A 19422-nucleotide genomic window follows, 5' to 3' on the forward strand; every position below is an offset into this window, starting at 1 on the left:
AAATGCTCAAAGGATATGAACCAGTAGTTTCCAAATGTAGAAATCAAAGCTTATCAATAGTAGTATGAAAAAAGATCTACTATATTAATAATTCAAGAAATGCAAAGTTAAACAAGCTTGAGGTACTACCTCACATCCACTAGGATGACAAAAAAGGAAAATGACAAATACTATAGAAGATGTGAGAAAAAAGACATATTAAATGTATTGTTGGTGGAATTATAAACTAATCTTACAATTCTGGGTTATGAACTATGATCCAAAGTTATTAACTATGTATATATTTGGACCCAGTTATAGCACTACTAAGTCTATATCTCAGAGACATCAAAGAAAGAGAAAAATGACCCATTGAACAAAAATGTTTATAGCAGCTCTTTTTTGTAGCAAAGTATTGAAAAAATGAGGGGACGCTTGTTAATTGAAGAATAGGACAAGTAATGTGATGAAATACTAATGTGTTGTAGGTAATGATAAAAGTGATGATTTCAGCAAAACTTGGAAAGACATGTATGAAATAGTGCAAAGTGAAGTAAGCAACAGCAGAACAATCTACACAATAAAAACAATATTATAAAAATAATCAGTTTCATGAGCAACTCTGATCAACACAATGACTCTTCACAGTTCCAAAAGAATCACAATGAAACATGGAATCCATCTTCAGAAAAAGAATAAATGGACTCAGAGTCAATATTGATGTACACTTTTTTCTCATTCTTTCATTTTATTTTTTCTTCTCCTCTCTTCTCTTCCCTTTTCTTTTCTTCTTTCTTTTTCCTTTCCTTTTCCCTTTTCTTTCCCCTCTCCTCTCCTCTCTTTTTCTCTCCTTTCTTCCTTCCTCTGTAATGCCTCAGTTTCCCTGCCTTAGTTTCCCTTTATTATTATGCTATATCCTGAATAAAATTATTATGGCCATCCCCCCTTTCTTAACCCATTAAGCTCTGGCCACTCACATATTCCAGTGAATCATAAAACTCTAGATGGCTTATCTCAAATGCCTGGGTATTGCTCATTATCTCTTGCCCTATGTCTCCTGCTCCCAACCTTCTTGACCCCAAACATGTCAGAACTAAGATATGATACTTTCCTGAAATTATGGCTCATCCACTCACTCAGTGTTCTCCCTGCGCCCTTGCCTTTGTTTCTCTGATAGCTGGAGCCCTATAAAAGTTTCTGGAATTAATTGCTCACTGCTGGATGCTTTGAGACGAGTCCCATTCAGCTAGCTAAGGGTCAGACATCTTTTGGACATGAGTCCTGTTCAAACACTAGCCCAAATTCTCCACTACTAAAATGTTAAAACCTAATCTCTGTCTTGCCTCAGTTTCTCTGGCATTACATCTTCCTGCCTCCCTGCCTTCCTGCCTTCCTTCTTTTCTTCCTTTTGGTTTTTGCATGATAAGCATTTTCAAGGGAAACATAGGATTCGATTCCTTTATAAAATAGGTTATAGTACTTGGCAAAAAGTTTTTTATCTACTTGGCTATGGGGCAAAATTCCATACTAACCTTGTCCTTTTCTGATCTTAAGTGCCAGCATTTTCATATCCATAAGCCAGGAATTCACTGAGTAATGAGCAAAAACTAAGACCTTGTTTCCTGGCTACAGAATGAATTTGTTCCTTTTGTCCACTCATACATAGTCAAGTAGATGTTCAGAAGGAAAAAGTAGAGGAACTCTAACACCAAAGCTGTTTTGAGGTTACTACAAAAATGACTATTGCTGAAGTATGGCTTTGCTTACAGAATTACAAATTTAGGAATTATATTATTATCTAGGTGACCTAGAGTATTCACCACATACCAAGAAAGGCTAGAGTAAAAGAGATTAAGCCTGAAGGCAATAGTTTGTTAAGGCAAAGCCAGCTCTTTCTTCTAGAAGGATTGGTGCCTAGGGCTAGAAGTCTCCTTCTGAGAAATGAAAGCCTCTGGGCCAAGACTGAGGAAACAAAACATGGAAGGCTTTTGAGGATCTTATGGTAATGATATCTACTTTTGTCTAAAAGAGCTAGTTATACAGATGTAGCAGCATCTTGGCTAAAGACTTCAGAACAGTGTACGAAAGATCAGTGTTTGGCAATAGGACATTGCTCTGGCAATAAGACCAAGAACAAGGAGAGTAGCATCAGAAGCATGAGCTAACTTTCTTTGCATGTGCCCTGGTTGCTTCCTTTCTCACATTTCTATATCTCTTTTCTTGTTACCTCCATGTATATCCCTGCTTCATATGTCCCCCAGGTTTATCAAATAAGTATTGTGTTTCTTTCTATGTCATTTCAGTAACTATGTTTGATGAATCCTAATTGGATCCTTTGTCTGACTATTGAAAAAGGAATACATGGTGGGGGCTCATAAGTTATTATTTGGAAAGTATAAGCCCAAAGAGAACCCTGAAGTAGATTACAACCTCCCACCTCTCCTTAAAAATGCAAGCTGAGGGCAACACATCTATTATAAACACAAAGAAGGATTATGTACTTTAATAATACTACTAATAGCAATAGCTAAGATTTATATAGCACTTGCTATGTGGTAGGCACTGAACTAAGCATTTTACAATGATTACCTTATTTGAGCTTCACAAAAACATTTAGATGTAGATATTATTATCTCATTTTACAAATGAAGAAATTGAGACAAAAGGAGGTGATGATTAGTTCAGGACATAAAGCTAGTAAGTGCCTGAGATTGGATTTAAACTCAGATCGGACTCCAGGTCCAGCATTCCATCCACTGTACCACTTAACTGTCCTTTAACAGTAGGGTACTAATATTGACAATTAAAATTAACCAGCCTTTTATTGCCTTTCCGTGTTGATTTTATTTAAAACATTATGTATATTTTTCTTTGGGTTCCATTTTCTTCGTTTCGTATCATTTCATAGAAATTTCACCAAATTCCCTGAATCTTTCATGTTTATGATTCCTTTGCAAAGGATAGTAGCTCCTTTTGCTTCCTCTAATATACAAATCTATAGTGCAGAGCCAGCCATCTCTTCAATATTCCATCATGCGAGCCGTGGAATGGCTTAGAATCAGTACTCTGGTGGCTATGCCATAGTCTGGCACATTGCCTTGATTTATCATTAATTTTATATCAATAAATTAGATCTAGTTGAATTTCCTGTGAACATCAATTTGTCTCTCCCTTGAATCCAAAATCCAGAAACAAGGGACCATCTATCAGCCCTGTCAAACCTATAGATTAGTAACATTTCCATGAACCAACTTGCTTGCCTGACTAGTCTTTACTGTTCAAAGAGAAATCTTTAGGTATCTTTAGAATCAAACACCTGAGAGTCTTGATTTGTCCCAGAGCTTCCTAGTCCTGCAAAGCTGTCATAGATGAGATTCAAACCTAATGTCTGATTATATAGCTCAGCTCCACAGGAGAACAAATTTAAGCAATAGCATGAAGATAAAAATAACTGGCCTTGTTTTCCCTACTCCAGTCGTGCATGTAAATCTTATAGGCTCTGATGACTTCACTGCATTAAACAGCTGTTAAACCAAATTCCAGAGAGGCTGGCAGAAGAAAGAAAAGAAGCACAAAGGGATAAACCTGGAAAAATGGGACTTTGGGATAATGGGGTTAAATACCTGGTATTGAAATCTAATCAACAGCCAGAGAATGTCATTCTCATAGGGTAGAGATGGGGTGGTTCTTTTCTCAGTATTAATAAACAGAAGTTTCTATTGAAAGCAAGGAAAAGGTAAACTTTTTTAGATGTAGGTATTATTATCTCATTTTACAGATGAAGAAATTGAGGCAAAAAGAGGTGATGATTAATTAGTTCAGGACATAAAGCTAGTAAGTGCCTGAGATTGGATTTAATATCTAATAGTCATTAAAAAATCATTCTAATTTTATTTCTCTCTTTTTCTTTTACTTTTTGATCTGTTTTTTTGGGGGGCAACAAAATAATTGTATAAATATGTATGCCTATTTTGGACTTAACATATTTTTACCATGTTTAACATATATTGGATTACATGCCTTTAGGAGAGGGGGAAGAGGGAAGGGGGGAAATTGGAACACAAGGCTTTTCAAGGGTCAATGTTGAAAAAAATTATCTTTCCATATGTTTTAAAAATAAAAAACTTCAATAAAAAATCATTCTACTTGTGTTTGACAAGTTTCTAAAGAGAAATAGTCAAAATGAGGCCATAGGAGCTACAGATCTCCCAGAAGTTCAGGAATCTGGACTTTTATCCTACAAAGTCATCTAATGATATGAAAAGGAGATAGAGGAAGGGATAAAAATATTTTCTTTGGAAACTGAAATAAAGATTAGACTATGACTGGTTAGTTAATTAGTTAGTTAGTTAATACTCATGTAATCAAGGTCACAGTTTCAGTCATTTGAAGGATCAATTAGCAAACCCAACTCTGAAAGCATTTCAGAGGTGGTTGAATTTTCAGTAAATGGATCACCACAAATCTGCTTCTACCACTGGAAAAATATCACAAAGCTTACGGCCTGTGGCATTCAGTAGCATCATCACCAACTACCTTTCTCATCAGGCTGCATGCCAGACTTTTCCTGCCATGCCCCAAGAAACCTCTTCATCCTAGAAAAATTACTCCAGCCCAGAGGTTCAAGGCTGCTCCTGAATACTTCAGAAGAAATGTTCTACCTCTGCAGTTTCCCGTTCTGATTAAATGGCTCCTCCCAGAGACTCCAATTAAGGAGAGCATACAGGCCATCCATATCTTCATTACTTATCAGTTTCTCACCCACACCTTCCCCCTTGTCCTCAGCTTTTTAAAAGTATATTATCTTTCCCTATTAGAATGTAAGCTTTTTAAGAGCAAGGATTATCTTTCTTTTTGCTATTTTTAAAAAAAATATATATTTTTTCTTTGCATCCTAGTCCTTAGCAGAAGTGTTTAATAAATGTCTGTGGACTGACAGATTAAGAAGTACAACATTTTAATAAAATATAATTATGTATAACAGAACATATAATTGTGATGGTTGTCTCAGTGCCTGTACCAAGTGCCTCTGACAACATCTCTCCACATGAAGCCTCCTTTGGGAAAGTGTGGACATGGAATGGGAGTGTTTTGGAGAGACTGGAGCACTCATAAACATTTTGTCACTAGTTCCAATCTGCTAACTATATAGTTAGGAAATCCTTTTTCCTTCCCCCCCCCTTTTTGTGGTATTGGCTGTAGAGCTGGACCTAGAGCTGTCTTCAAAAAGGCCTGACTTTTCATTCTATTTTTTCTCTGTTTTAGAATATCAGGACATTTGTTCACTTCCAACCTTCTGGTACCACTTCTGTTCTCTTTCTTTCCTCATGGACTCTTCTATTATATTTGCAAAAAATGGAATTCTACTCTGGAAACCTTGGTTGAGTTAAAGCTTCTTCTATTTTTTTTTTTTTTTTTTTTTGCTGAGGCAATTGGGGTGAAATGACTTGCTCAGGGTCATACAAATAGAAAATATTAAGTGTCTGAGTTCTGATTTGAACTCAGGTCCTCCTGACTTCAGGCCTGGTACTCTATCTGCTGATCCATCTAATTGTCCCTGAAACTTCTATTTCTATAAGCCTATATTTAGTTTATTTATGCCTGAATGCCTTATTAGCTATATTTATTCTATTAACTATATTTATACTTAAATTTCAGTATAAAGACCACATTCTTTTGTAAAGAAGATAAAAGTCTAATAGATGTTAAGTGTCTCTGCTTTCTCTCTTATACCAGATAATGAGCACTGGTCTGTCCTTTCCCTTGTTATTGGGGGAAGAAAAACAAACAATTCAAAACAAAAAAATATTTTAAATATTTATCATTTGGGAGGCATCCTGAAGAAGAGATTTTAAAAATTAACAATATTTTGCCTTTTAGTTTTCTTGAGAACTGGGAGATGGGAGGGCAGGAATTGAATTCTGTCGCAGGCTACTGGTCACCTTGCATAGTCCTGTAACAGTGTGGTAGGTGGGGACTAAGTGAAGGGTTAGGGAGTAGCCCTCTCTGCTTTTAGCTCATGGGATTGTTTTGTTGTTTAGGATCTAAGAGAAATTAATATAATACTAATAACATATTGTTAATATTTATTCCACTCTATTTTCTTCTAAGACTTAACTCTTTGAAGGAAATGGTTGAGCAAAGAGATTTGCTCTGGAGGCACATGCTCCTTAGTTGGGCAGGACCCCACACCACTGGAAGCCCTAATTTCTGATTAGAGAATAAACAGAATAGAGTCTGAGCAAACCTTTGCCTGGAGGAGGGACACCAAGTCCTTGGTCCTCTCCACTAGAGTATAGGGCAAGTTCACTCATGAAGAAGAAAAGTAGCTAGAGGTCTAAGTAGAAATGGTTTCCCCTTTCCTAGATGCATTGTGGTTACTAAATCTCATGATCAAACTATATTGTCAGCAGAAGGAGCTGAAGACTTATAGCTCTCCCCTCCTTGTTAAATGTCCACTAATCAGGGTTGAATTTCACTTGTCAGGAGAGTTTCCATTCAGAAGGGATTTAAGGTGGTTCAGGGTCTCCCTTGGGGAGCTTTGGTTACCTAGAGAAACCACTGAACATCAATTTATTGATTGCTGACTAGCCTAATTAATAAATTCATTATTAATTACCTTGAAACTCTGTCTCTAAGGATTTCATTCATCTCAGATGGTATCCTATGCCACAAAGACAGTAAAACTTACTTTTTCTCTTGTGAACAGTTCTTATTTGGGAGAAGTTTGAAAGATCATGAAGATAGGAAAACATGTTTAGTTCTTCATCTCCTTGGTCATATGAACTAGGCCAATCTTTCTAGAGATATCTGTCAACCCAATCAATTTGCAAACGTTTGCTCTGGGGAGGTGGATGTAGAATGAGATGGTCTATTTGCCAGCCATTGACCTCAGTGATTAGAGTAGAACTATATTACTTCCCTGGGACTATCTTGAAAAGCATCTATCAGCTTCCTCCAAGTTTTAGAGAGAAACATTATCTACTTTTATGATAAAGCCCTGTATCCCCTTGCTCCCCTATTGATGATAAAATGGAATTTAAATTCAAGATATTCTTGATTCTCAACCTAAGATAATGATTGTCTTTATTAAATAAAAGAAATTGATATTTTTAAAAAGATTTTGAGCTGCTTTTCAATGAGATGATTGAGGCCAGTTTCAATGATCTTGTGATAAAGAGAACCATCTACACCATAGAGAGGACTGTGGAAACTGAGGGTAGATCACAACATAACATTCTCGCTCTTTTTGTTATTGTTGGCTTGCATTTTGTTTTCTTTCTCATTTTTTCCCTTTTTGACCTGATTTTTCTTGTGCAGAATAATTGTATAAATAAGTATACACATATTGGATTTAATTATATTTTAACATGTTTAACATATATTGGATTACTTGCCATCTGGGGAGGAGGTGAAGAGAAAAGAGGGAAAAATTTGGAACATAAGGTTTTGTAAGGATCAAAGTTGAAAAATTATCTATGCATATGTTTTTAAAATAAAAGCTGTAATAAAAAGAGAGAGAAAAGGAAAAAAGCATTTAAGAAATATTAACTATCAAAAAAGAATGAAATTAGAGATAGAAGAGAATTGAGAGATCATCTAATTTCTAAATTACTTCTATGTGGCCTTGGAAAGGGAATATGGTTTATTGAGAACAGAAGTTAGAGTTTGGAAAGTTTGGGTCCAAATCCTTTCTCAGACTCTCACTCCTTGTGTGATTTTGTCCTTGTTTTCCTCATTTATAAAATTGAGGACTGGAGTATATGTTCTCTAAAGCCCCTTCCATCTCTAAAGCTATGAATCATTTATAAACCTTCTGAGTCCCAGTTCTTTTTGTCTGTAAAATGGAGATAAAAAATACCTCCAATTCTACTTTATAAAATATTTTTGAAATTTGAATACATGTATAATGTTATGCTAAACTTAGTGTTATATAAATGTCTTCTTTATTGTACATTTTATGGATGAGGAAACTGAAGTTCACTAAGTTAAAGTAACTTGCCCAAGATCACATACATAGAAAGAACTCCATACAGAGTTAGGAGCACAACCCAAGCTCTGACTTTGTTGCTTTTCCCATTATGCCATGATGGTTATCTGTTTCCAGTGAAGTGGTAGTAAAGGTACCAGGAGTATACCAAAAGTATAGATTTGGGAGGGCATAATTGTTCGATCATATGTCCTATGTCACAGGCATTCATTGTTAGTTACAAAAGTTTGTTAAACTCCAAAACTCCAGCTTCTAGGATAAGAATTCACTATTTCACAAAAATTGCTGGGAAAACTGGAAAATAATATGTTAGAAACTCAGTATAGACCTACATTTTACACCCCATACGAAAATAGGGTCTAAATAAAGGATGATACCATACCAAAAGCAAATTAGGAGAACAAGGGATAGATAATTCACCTATCAGATCTTTGGAGAAGGAAGGAATTTATGATCAAAGAAGAACTAGAAAACATTATGAAATGCAAAGTGGACAACTTTGATTACATTAAATTAAAAAGTTTTTGAATAAGCAAAACCAACACAAATAAAAATAAAAGGGAAGTACAAAGCTGGAGAAAAATGTTTATAGCCAGTGTTTCTGATAAAGGCTTCATTTCTAAAATATATCTATAACTGTGTCAAATTTGTAAAATACAAGTCATTCCCCAATTGAAAAATAATCAAAGTAAATGAACAGACAATTTTCAGATGAAGAAATTAAAAGCTCTATATTCATATGAAAAAATGCTCTAAATCACTATTGATTAGAAAAATGTAAATTAAAACAAGTCTAAAGTATTACTTCATATCTCTCAGATTGACTAAGATGACAGGAAAAGATAATGATAAATGTTGAAGGAGATGGGGGAAACATTCATGCATTGTTGGTGGAATTGTGAAATGATCTCCATTCTGGAGAGCAATTTGGAACTATGTCTAAAGAGCTATAAAACTGCATACCCTTTGATCCAGTAGTGCTAGTATTGGGTCTGTATCCCAAGGAAATTATAAAGGAGGAAAAAGGACTCACATGTGCCAAAATGTTTGCAGCAGCTCTTTTTGTGCTGGCAAAGAATTGGAAAACAAATAGATGCCCATCAATTGGGGAAAGACTGAACAAGTTGTAATATATGAAGATAATGGAATAGTATTGTTCTATAAATTTAAAAAAATTGAATGATTTACATGAACTGATGCTGAGTGAAACAAACAGAACTAGGAAAACATTGTACATTATAACAGCAAGATGGGACAATGATAAACTATGGTAGACTTGGTTCTTCTTGGTGGTTTAGTGATCCAAGGCAATCCCAATAAACTTTGAATAGAAAGAACCATCTGCATCCAGAAAGAGAACTATGGAGACTGAAAGTAAATCAACATATGCTATGTTCACTTTTTTTTTTCTTTTTCTTCTGTTTTTTTCCCTCGTGCAGTTTTTTCCCTTTTGTTCTGATTTTTCTCTCCCAACATGATTCATAAATGTGTATTTAAAAATAATAATGATAATGTACATGTATAACTAGAAAAATGTAAAAAATTGATTTCCATATAACTGAAAAACAATAAAGATATTAAATAAAAAAGAGCAGGGAGATGCTAACTAAACAGTCTGGAGACTGACCTGATTATGATTTTCATTTTGACATTCCTGAGAATGAACTAGTTTAGGATTCACAGTATTAGTACATAGAATCATGGGATCTTTAGAAAAGATGTACTCACCATGGTGTAGTAGAAAGAGTATAAATCCCTGAAGTGCGAAACTTTGGGTTCAAAAGACCTCAGAGACTATCTAGTCCAGCCCCTAATTTTACAGATGAGGAAACTGAGGCAAGAAAGGTTAAGTGACTTGATTTCTCTGGTTCCTGAGTCAATACTCTTCACATTGCACCAGATGTAATATTTTGGGTTTTGGGTTTTTTTTTCTTTTTCTATATGTGTGTGTGTATTTGTGTTTGAATCTGGTTCAGTGCCAATAGACACTATTTCACCTTCTGCCTGCTGTGTTAGCAGTAGCAGCCAGAACTTTCTATCCTTCTTCAGCAGCCTGAAATGCAGAAGGAGAAACCACTAGGGCAATTGTAATTAGAGTTCAATTACATCTGCATTTCAAATGAGTACAATCCACTTTGGTTTTCACAATATTGGAGCCTGAATAACTTGTGGCTCTGCAAATTGAGAATGACTGCAATATTTAGACTCTGGAGGGAGAATAACCGTTAGATTCAAAATGCCTCGGGTTATTTTAGCCCCTGAGGTTTGATTTTGAGGGATCATTATGGATGGGAAAGTTTCATTTCTATAAGACTTTGCAAAATAATAATTAAAGGAGAATAAGGACTAGGGACTGGAACTGGGATTAAATTCTAGGATAAAAAAATTTCTTTCCTTTCCCAGGAAGCAACACCTTCTCTTCAGTTAATAATCTTGAGAGTTTCCTAAAGCAATGAGAGGTTAATTTAATTGCCTCAGGTCACAGTCAGCAAGTGTCAGAAGCCGGACTTGAACCCATATCCTCGCAATTCTGAGGCTGCCTCTCCATTTACTCTGCCAGGATGTTTCTCAATAAAGCTACCTGACATGCAGAAGTTTGCAAAATGCTTCACATGTGTTTTTTTATTGTTATTTGGTGATTTTAAAAATTGCATCCAACTCTCCATGACTTGGCAAAGATGCTGGAGTGATTTTCCATTTTCTTTTTCATCTCATTTTACAGATGAAGAAACTGAGGCAAACAAGGTTAAGGAACTTGCCCAGAGTGACACAGCTGGTAAATGTCTGAGGTCAGACTAAGGAAGATGATTTTTGCTGACTCCAGGTTTGGCACTCTATCCACTACACTGTCCTAAGAAAGGACTTATCAGGAGCCTCTCCAGCTTATAGAGTGGGTTCTCCAGACCAGGTTACACAAGGTTCATGGTACATTACAGATTTTTGTCCATCAAAAATTGTAGTTCATGAGCCCTCACTGATATAGCTTCCTTGAACACTCAGGTAAAAGATACGATTAATTCAAAACAATGACAATTTGATATAGTATTAAACTGAAATGTACTCTTACAAAAAAAAAAAAAAAAGACCATCAATTAGAAGATTAGATACATGGAAGGAATCTATGTGAAAAGGCACTGTGTACATAGGGAATCTGTTCAGGGCACAGGGGGAGAGGTGTACAGGTAGGGACCACTCATAGCCAAGGTAGGGAATGTAGAAAAATATACATAAGGAAAATGTGTGCAAGGGCATGAAAGGGCAATTTATATCTCTGCCATTACAGAGCTACTAATATCTTAGGCTGATATCTTCATATTTCTGCTGAGACTGGCTTCCACATACTCTTTCCCAGACATGTAGTTCCTACTGGAAACTCCTCTGATAAAAGCCATTTTCTGGTAGTGGGCTCACCTGTGAGGTCCCTGTTTGGAAAACTTTCTTTGGTAGTACCCTACAGGATTTGAGAACCTGAGGTTCTCCTCTAAAACCTAATGAAGTACTTAGAAACCCTTGATGAATTATTTGATGGACATGTTTTTCTTTAGTCTAATTGTCTTTAATCTAAAAGATCGGGCCAGATGACCACCCTTTTAAATTTAATAACTTTTTTATCTTATTAATAAAATAAACCCCAAAAGCCTAATGAAACATTGAAGCAGTATTTTAAATCAGATAAGAATGAAAAAAATTTTTAAATCAACAAATAAGTTATATGAAGAGTCTATATGAAATAATTCAAAATGAAAAAAATTGAATTAGGATTATATGCATATTGAGTACAATTGTGGGCAAACATTTGTACTAGAATGAGAATTTGAAGAGCTTATAATATTGCTTTTATTAATTAAACATTAAATTAAAAATGAACCAAAATGAAAAGACCATTACTAAACTCTCAAATCCATTCTTGTATAGCTCTAATGGTTAAGAAGTTGTTTCTTTCTTTTTTTTTTTCTTTTCTATCAAACCTAAGTGTCACTCTGAAGCTTCTACCCATTGCTTCTAATTCTGTCCTCTGTAGCTAAGATGAACAAATCACAGGCCATACATTCAAGGACAAAAGTTGTCTTCAAATATTTGAAAGACCGTTTCCCTGGAAGAGAGATGAGACTTGTTCTGTGTGACTGACCTAGGAGCTATGGATAGGAGTCAGAAAAAAAAAGACAAATTAAGTTTCGGTTTTAAGGGGAAATTTACTAATAATTTGAACTATTCAAAAATGAAACAAGCTGTTTGAGGAGGCATATGTAGACTCTTCAGGAGAATGTCTTCAAGAAAGATATGGATGCCTACTTGAAATATATAGTAGAGGGATTTTTTTTTTCAGGATCAGAGAAAGATTAAATGAGTTATCCAAGATCACAAATCTGGGTGAGTTCTGAGGTAGGACTCAAATTCACATTCTCCTAACTTATGCTATTTGAATCTACCTCCCTCTCCAAAGGCTGAACATTATCCTTCTGTGCCAGGATTAACTCTAACCTTCTGTCTGCAGGGGAAAACTACTAATATGTGCTGTCCTTCCACTTACCTTCCATCTTTCCAGTACCTGAGGCACAGGTGCCCTGTGACTATTCTCCTGTGCTGGTATGAGAGAGCTCCTCTGGAAACCATAATTGCCAAAGCTTGCCTCTGTTCTGGAATATAAAAATGCTCCCTTTCTCCCTGTGCCAAATGGCACAAGGGAGCATTTTTATTGGAATGTATTGGACTGGATACTTTTTCCTATCTTTCCCCCTCATCCCTGCTCACTGCCCGCAAAGAGATGCTGGCATCACGGGTCAGTGTCTCATTGACACTGCATTGATACAGTCAGGAATTAGCAACTCGGGATTTCTCAGGAAACTTAAAGGCATTCTGTCCCATCAGATCAGAGTTGGGGTTCCTTCTCTCCATGATTGTTCTCGCCACTATAGGAAACTCCTTCTGCTTCCAATCAATCTCTATTGACAGTTCCAAGAGCTCCTTGATTTCTTAGTTCCCCAAACTAGTAAACAAAATCACTCATCTATACTTTGAGAAAAAGACTTAAAGCAAAGCAAAAACAAAACAAAGCTCCAAAGACATGAAGCCAGAGACTCTGTTAGACTAATACATGTTTATTCTTTCTACTAGGGTTGGGAAGAGTAGCTGGGGCTTAAGCTTTGCAGACCCTTACCTCGTTGTCTCCTGGTGGGAAGTAAGAAGTGGGCTTGGAGAGAGATAGAAAGAGAGAGTCACAGATACACAGAGGAAGAGACAGATTCAGAGAGGGAAGGAGGGAAAGAGGAAGAGAGAAAGAGATAGAGAGACAGAGAAGGCAAGAGAGAAAGAGATAAAAGGAGAAAAGAGAAAGGAGAAAGAAAATAGAAACTGTCTCAATTTAAACTGTTTAACCTATGTAGCTCTAACTGTTGTGGGGTATATTTCTTCCTATCTTCAATTCCAGAAAGACTTAAGAAACACAGTGTATCTACATACTTGCTAATTGGTTCTAGGAGATACAGTGTGGCAAAAACAAGTATAGAATGGATTTTTCCCATAAGGAATATTTCTAGTCCACAGCTTAATCATGTCTCCTCACTGAATTCCCCAAAGGGGCAAGTGGAGATTCCAGCTGTGGAGAAAAAGGCATCCTAGATCAGCCCAGCCAGGCTCCTCTCTCCTTGACCCAACGCACATTCTGCGAAGAACCATAGCATTTATACTTTCCTCACACCCCAGCCAACCAAGCTTCTGTGAGGGGGAGTCCTGGATGTGGAGGCAGAAGCTATGATCCTTCACCCTTCACAGTGTATGGGCTCCAACCTGACAGTCCAGTGCGCAAGCCACCTTCCTTGAGGAGGAGCTGGCCATGGCGAAGGGCAGTAGCAGTGGAGGCAGGGGCTGGCAGTACACCTGGCCAACCTTACATCCCTACTACTCAACTAAGACAATAACCAGTGTCAAGCAAGTTTTAGGTGGCTAGGCATTTTTTTCTCGGTGAAATGCATAATATACCAAATTTGATGCGTTTCAAAGAAGATGTGCCATACTGGGAAAGATGAAACACATTCTCCCAAATGCTTCCCCAGTGTCTTGTCCCAGAGACTCAGGAGAGCCTCCACGGTATAGTTCCCAATGGCCTTCAAATTGCCATCACAAAAGTTGCAAGTGGTTTCTAGAACACAGTTTTTTAAAAAACAAACAAGCTCTTTATGGATTCACATACAAATCATAAAGTAAGATATGAAAGAAATGATTAATTTACATATATGTTTGAGAGGAATTTCAGATTTTGGTTTTTTCCCTTCTGTATGTGTATATATGCACACACAATTTGCATATGTACATATATGTGTATTGTGTACATATACATGTATAATATTGTGGGTGAGTATATTCATATAATAACTTTGATATTTCATTTACTATTTTGTCTTTATTAAAGGCTTTGCTATTTGATTTATGGGCAGTGGTTTTATGATTGAGACTGAAAGTGCATTTCATAGTTATGATTACCAGACGTACCCCCACACTGAATCCAGGGTTCCAAAATCAAAAGGAACCATTGCTACACAGAACAAAGATGCTGGTTGTTGTCTTTCATTCTTGAAGAGAATCAAAATGACATCAGAGTTTTGTTTTTTTCCTTCCTGTATGTGTGTGTGTATGCATATGTGTATGTATTATGTACCTATACATGTGTATATATATATTGTGTAAATATATACATATATAACTTTGATCTTTCATTTAGTATTTTGTCTTTAGTAAAGGTTTTGTTGTTTGATTTATGGGTCATAACTGGATGATTGAGATTCAAAGTACAGTTTCATAGTTGTGATTATCAGAAATACTCCCACACTAGATCCAGGATTCCAAAATCAAAAGGGATCACAGAACAATGTTCTTCATTCTTGAAGAGAACCAAAATGAGTTAGAGTCAAGTAAGAGTGTATCTGACTGTGAGTGATCAGACTAGTATGATGAGCTTGAAATACTTCATAGAACCAGATGGGTGAAATGTGAACCCACTCACAACTACTGACTTAGGAGAAAAATTCCTTGTACACAAATAACCTAGGTTCAAATCTCAATTTTGCCATTTATTCATTGTGTGAATTTGGACAAATTATTCAAATTGTTTCCCTTGTAATGTTATATACACTACTTAGCTGAAGGTTGTTTATAAGAATAATAGAAGCTGATTTATGTAAAGCTCTGTGTAAAAAATAAGCTATTATTATTATAAATTGCAAAACACTCTGCTGAGCCATCTGGCATTTTCACTCACTTTCTTCTTTCATTGTTCCTGTGAACCTGAGTGCTTACAGAAAATTCCAGATTGATAAGATTGGAGATTAAAGTCTGACCTCTGGTCAGAGACACTGCAGACTCCATAGCACTCCAGATGGTCTTCATGTCTTTATTTGGTATGATTGTCAGAGTTACCTTAAGGTTTCATTTTCTTTTGAGTGATGACTCTGTCCTTCTGTTCCAAAGTAGCCAGGCTCAAAATTGTACCTTTAAGATTTATTTTGAGGTTTCAAAGGAATTTTTTTACTTTGGTTTTCTTTTCATACTTTTAGAGCTCCATGTTGAAATGAAAATATTCTGCCCAGCAATGAAATTTTTTTTTCAGCTAACATTTTAGGAAGGAGAGACTATGACAACTCTAGATCCTAAACCCTCAGAGGAAGTATTGTTTTTTTGAGTCATTTATTTTCTTAATCATGTCCAACTCTTTGTGATCCGGTTTGAAATTTACTTAGCAAAGTTACTGGAATGACTTGCCATTCCTTCTCCAGCTCATTTTACAGATGAGGAAGCTGAGACAGACAGGGTTAAATGACTTGCCCAGAGTCACATAATTTGTGAATATCTGAGAATTTGAACTGAGGTCAATGTATGTATGTATGTATGTTATGATATTGGTCCTTGATAAGATCCATGACTGATGAGAACTACCTTATTACCCCTTGAATGACAACAATGAAAAATGGTGAAAAGGTAAATGTATTTGACAAACACAACACCAACTTCTAATTTAATGCATCTTGCAAATCTAAGTAAAGACATGCTTAGGAATAGCAATTGGAAAGCTCTGATCAAAAGCAGAGCATACACAGCTTCAATTTATATTTCTTCCCTGTCCATGGACTTTCCAGGCGATTTCCTTCATTCACATTTGCAATTCAGTGGGGTTCATTTATTGCTTCTATAATTCTCCAAAGAGGACATAATAGCATATGCCCTATCAATGATTTCTTAGAATAGACTCTGACTGTCAGTCACAAGAAGATGTATTCTTAATGGCAACCTTCTAAAACAGAACTCAAAGTCTACTACTGACATACACAAAAATGCTTTTAAAAAAGCAAAGAACAATGTACTTATGAATGCTCACAGTACAATTGAAGAAAATGAGGTACACAGAGGCACTTTTCTTGTTCAAGTTCTCTGTGCTATTGGAGAATGGAACTGCTTTCTTCATCATCTCCATTCTGGATCCTGATCCCACCTTACTTGTACATAAAAGAAGACATTGTTTATATCAGGTGATTTGAGGAGATCTTGCCATTAAAATGTTTCTCCTATTTATCTGCCAGAGTTCTGAGATTCTGCTCTTAGATTATTAATCCTGTAGTTTCCCTATTGAAGAGTACCTGCTTTTGAATGGGGCAACACACTGAAAAGTTAACCATGATTGTAAAAGCAAAGACTCTGGGAGTTGGAAGGGAACTTAGTCATCATTTAACTTAATCTCTTTAATCTACAAATAAGGAAACAGAAATCCAAAGAGTTAAAGTGACTTGTTCAAAGTTATACAACTGGCAAATGGTACACCCTGATCAGATTTCAGATCTCTTGATGCTCAGTCCAGTGCTCTTTCCTTTCTAGCATAGATAATAGGATCTTTTTTTTACTGTTTAAGATATTTCTTTATACTCAAAGTAATTTAACATCTTGGGTATAAAACACCATAACATATGATGAGAGAACAGGGGAGAAGCATGGGTAGCCAAGGAACACCTGGGGGCCTAGAAATGAAGATGCTGCCAGACCAAAACCTGGATGAGAACATAATTTAAGTGAACTGCATGTTTGCCCATCTGAGATGCTTTTGAAGTTCGAAGAATACAGCATTTAATATTCAGAGGAAGAAGCAGAAGATCCCAAAAGAATACAAAATAGGATTCAGAAAGGCTTAGCTATTCCCTCCTAAAATGGAGAAAGTCCAAATTCACAAAGTAAGTCTGGGAGAATGAGTAAACAAAAGAATCCTACCTAAAAAACCTACTATGACAGGGATTCTCTGTACATGATCCCAGAAGAAGAAAAGATTTCAAAACATCTATAAGCAAAGCTTCAAAGAAAACCACAACTTGGTATAATAAAGATGACAATACTACCTAATCTATTTGTTTAGCACTATAACAATCAGACTCCCAAAAAACTATTTTAATGACCTAGAAAAAATAACAACAAAGTTCATATGGAAAAACAAAAGGTCAAAAATTTCAAGGGAATTAATGAAAAAAAAAAATCAAAGGTGGCCTAGCTGTACCAGATCTAAAATTATATTATAAAACAGCAGTTACCAAAACCATTTGGTATTGGCTAAGAAATAGACTAGTTGATCAGTGGAATAGGTTAGGTTCAAAGGACAAAACAGTCCAATAACCTTAATATTCTAGTGTTTGACAAACCCAAAGACCCAAGCTTTTGGGATAAGAACTCACTGTTTGACAAAAATTGCTGAGAAAATTGGAAACTAGTATGGCAGAAACTAGGCATCAACCCACACTTAACACCTTAACCAAGATAAGGTCAAAATGGGTTCGTGACCTAGGCATAAAGAATGAGATTATAAATAAATTAAAGGAACACAAGATAGTTTACCTCTCAGACCTGTGGAAGATGAAGGAATTTATGACCAAAGAAGAACTAGAGATCATTACTGATCACAAAATAGAAAATTTTGATTATGTCAAATTGAAAAGTTTGTGTACAAACAAAACTAATGCAGATGAGATTAGAAGGGAAACAATAAACTGGGAAAACATTTTTACAATCAAAGGTTCTGATAAAGGCCTCATTTCCAAAATATATAGAGAACTGACTCTAATTTATAAGAAATCAAGCCATTCTCCAATTGATAAATGGTCAAAGGATATGAACAGACAATTCTCAGATGAAGAAATTGAAACTATTTCTAGCCATATGAAAAGATGCTCCAAATCATTATTAATCAGAGAAATGCAAATTAAGACAACTCTGAGATACCACTACACACCTGTTAGATGGGCTAGAATGACAGGGAAAGATAATGTGGAATGTTGGAGGGGATGTGGGAAAACAGGGACACTGATACATTGTTGGTGGAATTGTGAACACATCCAGCCATTCTGGAGAGCAATTTGGAACTATGCTCAAAAAGTTATCAAACTGTGCATACCGTTTGATCCAGTAATGTTTCTACTGGGCTTATACCCCAAAGAGATACTAAAGAAGGGAAAGGGACTTGTATGTGCAAGAATGTTTGTGGCAGCCCTGTTTGTAGTGGCTAGAAACTGGAAACTGAGTGGATGCCCATCAATTGGAAAATGGCTGAATAAATTGTGGTATATGAATATTATGGAATATTATTGTTCTGTAAGAAATGACCAGCAGGATGATTTCAGAAAGGCCTGGAGAGACTTACATGAACTGATGCTGAGGGAAATGAGCAGGGCCAGGAAATCATTATATACTTCAACAGCAATACATATGATGATCAATTCTGATGGACCTGGCCCTCTTCAACAGTGAGATGAACCAAACCAGTTCCAATGGAGCAGTAATGAACTGAACCAGCTACACCCAGTGAAACAACTCTGGGAGATGACTAAGAACCATTACATTGAATTCCCAATCCCTATATTTTTGCCTGCCTGCATTTTTGATTTCCTTCCCATGCTAATTTTACAACATTTCAGAGTCTGATTCTTTTTGTACAGCAAAATAATGGTTTGGTCATGTGTACTTATTTTGTATTTAATTTATACTCTAATATATTTAACATATATTGGTCATCCTGCCATTTAGGGGAGGGGTGGGGGGAAGGAGGGGAAAAATTGGAACAAAAGGTTTGGCAATTGTCAATACTGTAAAATTACCCATGGATATAACTTGTAAATAAAAAGTTATTTTTAAAAAAAGAAAGAAAAACACAATTTGGGCACAAGATCTTTTAAAATTCCTTGAAGAAATGATGCATGAATTTTAAAAAAAGAATTTAAAATAACTTTGCAAAATGAGAATACTAGAAGAAAGAACTGGAAAATAAATTAGAGTTATGAATGAAAGTCTTTAAAATGGAATAAAAGCACAATATAGGAGTTACAAAACCTTAGCTAAACAAAGATACTTTGACAAAAAGAAAAATGACAAATGCTGAATAAGTAATGGGAAACCATGTACATGAATGCACTGTAGGTGGAACTGTGGAT

General features: G+C 35.9%; 1 pseudogene; it reads left to right on the forward strand.

The window, feature by feature from the left end:
• Positions 1 to 19422, forward strand: part of LOC127561287 (transmembrane protein 184C-like) — a 156147-nt pseudogene that overhangs the window by 44063 nt on the left and 92662 nt on the right.

The sequence above is a fragment of the Antechinus flavipes genome, chromosome 4, assembly GCF_016432865.1.
Source record: "Antechinus flavipes isolate AdamAnt ecotype Samford, QLD, Australia chromosome 4, AdamAnt_v2, whole genome shotgun sequence".
In the NCBI taxonomy this organism is placed as follows: Eukaryota; Metazoa; Chordata; class Mammalia; order Dasyuromorphia; family Dasyuridae; genus Antechinus; species Antechinus flavipes.